Source organism: Ornithodoros turicata, chromosome 7, assembly GCF_037126465.1.
Source record: "Ornithodoros turicata isolate Travis chromosome 7, ASM3712646v1, whole genome shotgun sequence".
NCBI classification, from domain to species: domain Eukaryota; kingdom Metazoa; phylum Arthropoda; class Arachnida; order Ixodida; family Argasidae; genus Ornithodoros; species Ornithodoros turicata.
In genome coordinates this window covers 2007916-2016408 of record NC_088207.1, presented here as the reverse complement: position 1 = coordinate 2016408, position 8493 = coordinate 2007916, and the positions used below count along the sequence as shown (strand labels likewise).

Sequence of the window (8493 nt, the reverse complement as noted above, 5' to 3'; positions counted from 1 at the left end):
GACTTACTATGCGTTCAATTGGGTTTGGGTCGTCTTGCGATTTCACTACGCGTTGCAATTCATTGGCATAGTAAGTTGCATCGTCTTCGGCCCTGTCTGGACCAGCTATGTAAAACACTGGTGGATCCAAGTTCTTGTATCGCGTGATCGTGTAGACAACTAAGGACCAGTGCCTAATGTACCCCTTGTCAAAAATTGATCTATTTGTGAGTACACGCACCTGATCACCAATATTCAATGGAATCTTGTTTGGTTTGTTGTCATTTTTACTGTGAAGTCTATTCAATAGTTCAATCTCGTTATTTTTATCGACATCGTTCGGGGCCATCTTGATAGTCGAGTGATATGACGAATTGTAGTCGGCTATCCCAGGCGAAAATTTTTTGAACTGGTACCAGTTGAACTGTGTTATCGAACAGGGACCAGTTCAACCGGCCCCAGATCAACTGGTGCCAGTTGGGACAACTGGTCCCTGTTCGATAACACAGTTCACCCAGTCCCAGTTGAGACTGGGACCGGTTAGAAACCAGTTGGGCCAACTGGTACCAGTTGAGACTGGGACCGGCCAGAAACCAGTTGGGCCAACTGGTACCAGTTGATCGAACTGGTCCCTGTTCGATAACACAGCTCACCCAGTCCCAGTTGAACTGGTCCAGTTGCAACTGGGACTGGGCGAACTGTGTTATCGAACAGGGACCAGTTCGATCAACTGGTACCAGTTGGCCCAACTGGTTTCTGGCCGGTCGCAGTCTCGACTGGAACTGGTTGCAAACCTCATTGTTGAGCAGGGACCGGTTGAAGTGGCTTCACTTAGAGCGGCCTGTTCGGACAGAGGTTAGCTTGTGTGTAACCGGTGCCCCTTTGCAGAATCGCTGTTCCCAGCAACAGCAGATCCAAAGAACTGCAATGCAAAATTGCATTTTATTTGTAGTCAAACATTACACATATTCTAATGTACATGTAGCGTAACTATAACATAATTAAATTATAGCAGTAGATGAACTACAGAGTTACATGGAATAGATAATACTTCATGGTTGATTGGTCCCTTGCTTGACTGCCTTGTGGACATCTTGAACCATTCAACAAAGTATTTGAGATGTTCTTAATAGCACACGATGCATCGATATTTTCCTTTGAGCCCCAGCAGCCAGCAGCTAAGGTTTCTGGAAAGTTGAAAAGGCACAAGTGAATATGCATTCAATTGCAACATGTAACTGTGGTGTGTGCCTGGACAATCACTCAATCTGAGCAGTCGTGGCCCCGGAAAGTACGCGAATCTCTCAACATTTCCGTTGTGCAGTAGTTGGACCTTTCAACTAAGAGATTCGCCGGCTTTCGGGGGCAATGAATACTACTCTGCACACTACGCTAGTTCGACAACATCCGTGGTGCGAAGGAACTAAAACACAAGAATGAACAAAAAAAAAGCAAAAACAAAAACATGAATGAAAAAAGTTGCTGGTAACGTTAACATAAACCGGATGTTACTCGTAAAACGTGAAAGGTGTCACGAATGTGACGCAGAACAAAGAGAAGCGGTTGTAGTGGAAGTAATATTTCTAAATGGTGCACAAGGGAAAAGCACTTAAGTATATAGTACTCACGATATAAAGCGGTCTCCACAGCTGTAGTCGAGCTGTAATCCTATAACACCCACCCGCCCGGCCGCTGGCGCTCATTGTACTGTCGCACTGTCGTAACTTGCAGAAAAATCCTTTAGATTATAAAACCAACGCCTATATGTCACACATCACGCTAAGAACATACCGGGCAATAATCGCTGTACAAGCATGCTGCTAAGCAAGCGACCGTTGCACAGTAAACGCATGATTCATCGCGGGAGCAGGAACGCATAAAATACAACTATAAGAGTTCCAAAATAACTTTCGTTAACACTAAAGAACTTTACCAAAACTTGAAATATGATTATTTCAACTAATCAAGTTACTTTCTGATCGTTTTTATAACTTCATCTTGCAATCTTCATATTAACCTGTCCTGGGACTGAAACCGAAACTTCCCCCAAATATGTAAACTGGTCCAGTTCAAACTGGCACCTCACTTCCAGTTGCTACCAGTCCAGCTTGAACTGGTACCAGTTCACTTTCCAGTTGCCGCCATCCCAGGTTAAACTGGTTGCACACAGTGCCCACTTGCCACCAGCCCAGCTTGAACTGGTACCAGTTCACTTTCCAGTTGCCGCCAGCCCAGCTTGAACTGGTACCTGTTTACTTCCCAGTTGCCACCAGCCCAGCTTGAACTGGTACCAGTTTACTTTCTAGCTGCCACCAGTTTGGTACCAGTTGGTTCCAGTTCACCACCAGTTGGTGCGAACTGGGAACGAGCTGGTACCAGTTGACTTCCCAGCTCAAATTTTCGCCTGGGATGATCTTTGGGAGAACAGCAATGTACTTGTGATGACTTTTACTGGCGAAATAATGATAAAGTCTATCTTTAATAGTTCTGATTGCCCGCTCGATTAAAGCACATTTGTATATAGATCTAGAGCTATAGATGTGTATTGAGTGACGTTTACACCATGCTTTCACATGTTTGTTGTAAAACTCTCTCCCTCTATCTACCTGCAAAAGATGTGGATAGGTTTTATGGCTCCTGTACAACTTGATCAATCCTTTCTTCACATCTTCACCGCGCTTGGTCTTAATGGGTGTAGCCATGAGTCGTCTTGATAAGCAGATTATCACAATGAGTATGAAGGAAAATCCTATATTTTATTTCTTGTACTGCAGGAATGAAATAAGGTCTGCTTGATGAAGATCGTCGATGTGCAGTGAGATTGTCTTTCTTCTCTTAAATCTACGTTTTCCTTCTTTGTAAAGTGTGTAGACGTCATCTCGCTGTAGTTCTTCGATTGCCTGTTGCTTAGAGATGTTTTGACCTCTGCAGTATCGGGCAACCCCCTCCAAACCAGCGTTTGGATCCCTATAATTAATTCTTCTTCTGTGATATATTCATCTGATGATGATGATGAAAGCAACTTTGTTCTTTGGGGCGATTTATACGTTTCCCAGAGTATACGTTTCCTTGCTTTCCTCTTCTGACGTATTTTGTGTGGCTGCACGAACTTTGCCACTTTTCGGTACCAAGCAGGCTCCCCTTTCTTGTGTCCGGACAGATGCAACACCAATTCTTTTATATTAGAACCAGCGATTGTTTGGTTGTTATGAATGATTTCTCCCTTATCATTCCAAGTCAAGCTCCTAGGTAGCACTGAGACTACGCGTCTTACTTTTTTAATGTTGACGTTAGTAGGAAGCGAATTGTAATCAAATGAGCGTCCCATTGGAAGTGACTCTTCGTTTTTTTCTTCCTGTACTGTGGGTGCTGGCTCTGTTTCATATCTTAGATGGCTTCTGATGATTTTTTATAATGTAGTACATAGCAGTTAACATTCGTTTTACTTTAATATCATCGCTTTCGTTAGATTCCAGAACTGATTCGATAGAAGTCAATACCTCAACTTTTGTAGCCATTTGTTCAGACACCTACCGTCTTTGCTAGAGCACGACCTGCGACACCACCGAGCACACTGGTTAATCCCATGAGTAATAAGGAGATCAGTGGCACTAATCCACCCCTTTGACGGCAGAGGAAGGATCTTAGTCTATTTCGTGATTTGTGCAGCGTTTTATATGCAATGTATTGAATGGTGTGTTTATACTTTTCCAGCTCTTTGAACAATCTGGGCGGTGGCTTAATATTACCATTCAATATATTCTTACAGACTTCAGAAAGAGCTTCTATGCTATGAGGTGGCGCCTCCTTTGAAATCTCATCGCGCTCTTTAGGAGTACACGTTGCAAGGACTTTTAGAAAAGTTAAATGATGACGCAGACTTTTCATTTTGGCAAGAAAACAAACCGGCGAACGTTTCCAGTAATGCCTGTTCGCAGTCGAAATTGAGACTGCGTCAGAGGGTGTAGGTCCATCACTAGATAACCAAATGATTTCTCTGTTGCCTGCTCAAATGCACTGATAAAGTGCGCCGCGACGGTGCGTCGCGACGGTGCGTCGCGCCGGCGCGAGGCTCTCTTCGCACCCGTTTTCGGACAAGAAAACACGCATTGCTGACATTTTTTGCTCACGCCTCGCGAAGTCTTATCTGCTTGTGTTGACGACGACAGTACGTTGTGGTTTTGTGCCTTTTCATTACTTTTTTTTTGTTTGCGCCGCTAATGCTGACGGTGGTAAAATGGGCATGATGCCGCTGCCGTTCAGGGTTCCATCGGCGCAGGCGTCTACGCGACATGTACCCATTTCTTGTTCTTTTTGGCGGCGTACTATTGTTCTTTCCGGACGTCATGAGTGAAAGTGAACCAAAGAAACTTCGATACGCGAGCGCGTAGGAAAAAGCAGTCGAGGTTCATCCGGAGTTACGAAGGTAATGAACGCTCAGAGCGACACTGTGCACAAATTACGTGTTACCTAGCATTATGTAATGAATAAAGCTTGATATTTTGTGCCCTTCTTACCTTAGTGCCCTGTGCCCTGTTTCATGACAAATGACGTTTTGCGGAATGCGCGGCGCTGGTAGTGCGGCGGCCATCTTTGTTTAACTTGGCGTGTTCCATTTAACGAATATCTCGATTTAACGAAACAAAGAGTCAGCATTTACAAGTTCGTTATATAGAGGTTCAACTGTATATATGTGCTATTGTGAGATAATGTTTTATAGTTGACGTCGTTGTGAAATAAGTACTGACAAAGAAAAATAATGGATGCGTTCTTATTATGTGATGCTCTCGTATGGAGATGAACCATTTCTTGCATCACATTCTTCTCAGTCATGCGATCGTCGACTATAATCAAAGTAGGCACGCTCTCATCCCATGTCTTTGGTAGCTCTTTCTGGAATGTAGCATGATTTGCGAATTCATTTTGCCAGGTCGCATCATATTTGCTAACATAAAAGATTTGCTCTGGGACTACAGTGAATACTGTTAGATTTCTTAGAATGTTACGAACGAGATAGCTTTTACCCGACATGGAAGGACCGCAAATAATAACCCTTGCAGGGTGGATAAAAGCAAACCGACCTGCGTCAGACATCACGATGCAAAAGTAAACGAGACAATGAATAAGTGATGTTGTGAGAAATGGATTTATTGTACATCTCACCAATCGATTTGATCGTCTTGACTTTTTGCGGAATGACGCTTCATTTCTATAAGACGCTCGTGTGCGAGGAACCTCCTCACAGCTTCTGCTTTTGCTTCATGTATATTTCTTGTTTAAAGGAGCATGGAAATCATTTGGAACATATATTTTTTCACCGCTTGATATGAACATACTACCTTCATAAACTGTTACGAAAAATATTTCCTTCGAAAAGCGCGAATTTCCTGAGAAAATTAGTTTGGAAGAATGCGCTCCGCGGCGACAGTCTCCCCCAAGCCGAGTCTGGCGTGTGGTGACGTCAGGCGTCCGAGCACTTCATTGGTTGCCGGAAGCGTCCGCTCCCCGCCAGAATCGTCTGCTAGCTCAGGAATCATGGCAACTTACCGACTGAGACGCTGTTGCTATTTATTTGCGTTTGACATTCACTTGCGTTCTTACATGATTTGTCTCGTAAGTTTTGCATAAAACAAGACTGCGGGCAGTGTAAAAGGTGTAGCCAGGCCTCTGTGTTGCAGTGACGGCCCGGGTTGAGGTGGATCGTACGCGGTTGTGATTTCTGTTCCGATTGTGCTGAGGTGTCGTTCATTAGTGAACAGTATTGTGCCTGTGTGTGCAGCATATATATATGTGATACGACTAAATACGTTCCTGTCAGTTGGAGATTTATTCCATGTGCCAGTGTTGTATTCTGCGTATGACCATTCAAAAAAGAAAATGATTATTTGACTATGTATTTTGGGGTTTCCCACAGATCGCTAGCAGATGAACTTTACTAACTTTATTTTGGTATTCATGTTGTAGTGTTTGTGGAGACGTTACGCTCCTGGTATCACTAAGATATGGTAAGCGCAATGTTACACAGCTATGCGTTCATCGGTCCGCTCTTTCGCCTCAGAGATGCCAGTGTCCATGCGGTTCAGAGCCCATAGTGTTGACCACAACACGGAGAAGTCATGATGGTCGGCAACATCTTCAAGTGAAAACACTGGTCACTGCGCCGCGTCTTCATGACTATGCATTTGTAAATAAGAAGAAGCACTATATTTCAATCCGAATGTTCGTTCACACTTAGCAGCATCACTTACCAGCCTCCGGTACATTCGTGTGGCGAAATCGAAGCTCGAGGAACTTAGCCTCCAACTCCATAAAATGTTTTGTCGAGAAGAGCAGACGTGTCGCCTAAAGAGTGTTCAATTCATCACCTGTCCTTCGCACGGCGTCCGATGAGCAACAACGCTTCCTTCCCGGTCGGCTTGCCAGCGCGCGCTGGAGAAATCGCAAAAAATAAGGAAAAAGACGGCGCGGTCACATGACGTCAGCGGCTGACAGCCGAGTGAGGGGGCATTTCTGCCGCGAGATTCAAAGCTCCCTCGCGCTCCAGGATTGCGCGCTACGCTCAAACTTTTTGTGCGAATATGTATCACAGGGCTCAGAATCATAATTTCTACTTCTCCCGTCATATTTTATTCCGATCATTTCCATGCTCCTTTAAGTCGCCATTTTTTCTCGTCCGCCATCTCCCGCTCATCATATTCCTTTCCAAAACATCGAATGAAAAGCTTCCATGCAGCTTCCATTTTGTGTAGAAAGTTGATAGGTGAGTTGATCGTTGGTAAATGACGATTGAAACTCCCCGCTCGGGGATGTAATAAAAGATGTGGAAAGGGAATAAGATGTATTTTGCATGTTGATGCATGTTCAAACGCGAGAACGAAACCGCTCTCTACGCGACGCGCGGCCGCGGAACGCGCGGGGCGGTCTTGGCTCGCGCTCCTCCTTGGGCGCAAACTATCCGGCTCCAAATATCCTCCGATATCAGACGAGGAGGGTAGCGATGGTCGAATCTATCTCCCTATTTCATGGGATACAGGGAATATCCTCTACCGTCTACTACTCCCGTCTCTAATGCGTTATCTATAGTACTTCAACATGACGTCGTACCTGTCCGCCACTCCCGGACAGGCTCCCGCGCTTCTCCTCGGCGAACGTAGAATATCGCCTCCATATCAGTTTGTAAAAGTGTTCAGAATATTTAATTAGTATGTTTTAATATAATTAATATGTATGTTTAGTAATATTTAGAAAAGTATGAAGAACTGAGAGGTGACGTCTTGTGTGCGCCATCAAATTCCAAGTTTTGCATGGCGGTATCTTAAAATCTGGTATACTCTAAAAACAGAACTTCATCGCAAAGCACGCTGTGAGCCAACCATTGCCACAAAAGATAGGGTTATCGCTTCTGATTCCAATAGAGAGATGGGCGTACGCCTTTTGGTGGCAATTTGGATACATGAAAATTGCCACGAAAAGGCGTACGACCCCGTTTCTCTTCGAATCAGAAGCGATAACCCTATCATTCTTCGCAATGGTGGACGCACAGTGTGCTATGCGGTGAAGTTCTGTTTTTAGAGTGTAGTTATGTTGCACTTTACAGTCCGTTTAATAAAGTTTATCGAGCTAAACATTTGTCGTGTTCAGTCTCAGAATAATGGCTGTTCGACTGAAATGTGGAAAAGTCTGCATAAGTGTGTCTCCTGTTTTCAACAAATCAGGGGAGAGAACGATGTCATTCGGAATGATGGTTGACTAGGAGCGTGCTATGTTGTGAAGGTCATTTTTAAGGGTGCACCATGGTCAACATTTATTTCAGTCCTCATAAATGGAACGCCGTCTTCATTGCGTGCCGCTAAGTGGCGCGAGAGGCACACTTTTATTGTTAAAGGGACCATGAAATGATTTTCGCTAATTCCGAGTACTCTGCAGGAAACAATTCTCATGATCCCTCATTATCGTACGCACGTCGACTTTTAACCGTATTCAGTACAACGGGGGCGTAGTTATCAGACAAAAATAGGAGGGCGTGACCGCTGGATCTATGATTTCGAAGCGGGCTTACGTCATCGCAATGCAATTCCCTCAGCCAACTGTGAACGACGAGGAGGAACAGCCCGCGGGACCATGTCCCAGTAAACCAGAAATATCCTAGGTATGTCCCACAAAGGTCGCACACGTCGCACATATCCGCCACGTCTATGCGACATTACCTGTACGTCCACAATGTGACTTCGAAAAGTGTCTTACTTTGTATATCCCTGGGACGTCTGGTAGATGTAAAAAGAAGGGAGCAATCGCGCGTTATTTTTCGAAGACATCTACGACACGTGACTGTTAGTGGCATGACGTAAGTAAACGGGGAAAATTTTGGGATTTACTACGTTATTTACCAAGTAATCACACTATAGGTGGTAGCTTGAGTTAAAAACACGATAGAGGCTAGGATGGGGTGTCAGGAACTGTAGTATTGACATTTAAATTACGCTTGTTCACACTATGGCTGCCACTGGACATAAT

The 8493-nt window shown here is 44.4% G+C and overlaps 1 long non-coding RNA gene across 1 annotated transcript; it reads right to left on the bottom strand.

Annotated features, from left to right (window-relative positions):
• Positions 1-902: 902 nt before the first annotated feature.
• LOC135399445 (uncharacterized) lies at positions 903-2215 on the bottom strand. The gene is made up of 2 exons (XR_010424266.1): positions 1608-2215; positions 903-1166 (listed from the first exon to the last, which is right to left on the bottom strand). It is a non-coding gene; the product is annotated as an uncharacterized LOC135399445 (long non-coding RNA).
• Between the last annotated feature and the right edge of the window lie 6278 nt (positions 2216-8493).